The 646-nt window shown below is 33.4% G+C and overlaps 1 protein-coding gene across 2 annotated transcripts in view; it reads right to left on the bottom strand.

Annotated features, from left to right (window-relative positions):
- The window catches only part of lrp5 (low density lipoprotein receptor-related protein 5), a 69,790-nt gene that overhangs the window by 40,820 nt on the left and 28,324 nt on the right, over positions 1–646 (bottom strand). The window lies entirely within an intron of this gene.

The following is a 646-nucleotide window of genomic DNA, read 5'->3' as shown; positions in this document are numbered from 1 at the left end:
TTCTCCAGAAATGATTTAATGACTTGGTGGGTAAAATTAAATAATAGAACAGTCTGGTAACTTCAGAAAATGACATCACTTTACTGTAACGCAGCCTGTAAAACCATAAAAAGACAACACTACCATATTACGATTTTATGATAAATCCAAAATCTAAGATGATATCTAGTCTCATATCACAATATCAATACTACATCGATATATTGCCCAACCCTACTTAACACTATAATGTTTTGAAAGGGAAACTAGGTTAAAGTTGTATGTATGTGTATTCATTGGATTTAAGTTTATTTTACTACTTTGCAGTTTGCACAATTAAAATAGTTTAGATTCTGTAACTGTTTCATGTATTCTCCTTCATATAACGTTATTGTCTAATGTTGTGGAGCCAGGTAATCAATTTTAGTAAACATGATGATATTGGAGAAGAAAATGGTATGTTCTATGTACTCCTGACAGTAGATAAAGCCATTATAAACCTTTATAAAAGGTCAAGCAAACGAAGGAAAATACCGTGATATACCTTGAAACCAACAGAATCTTAAAAAATACCGTAATACAAATTTTGGTCATGCCACCCAGCACTAATAATACTTTAGTCCAGTGGTTCCCAGCCTCAGGGTTGGGCCAGATAAATGGGGGGGGG

The sequence above is a fragment of the Etheostoma spectabile genome, chromosome 8, assembly GCF_008692095.1.
Source record: "Etheostoma spectabile isolate EspeVRDwgs_2016 chromosome 8, UIUC_Espe_1.0, whole genome shotgun sequence".
In the NCBI taxonomy this organism is placed as follows: Eukaryota; Metazoa; Chordata; class Actinopteri; order Perciformes; family Percidae; genus Etheostoma; species Etheostoma spectabile.
The sequence above is the reverse complement of the archived record's forward strand: the minus strand, read 5'-3'. Positions and strand labels throughout refer to the sequence as shown.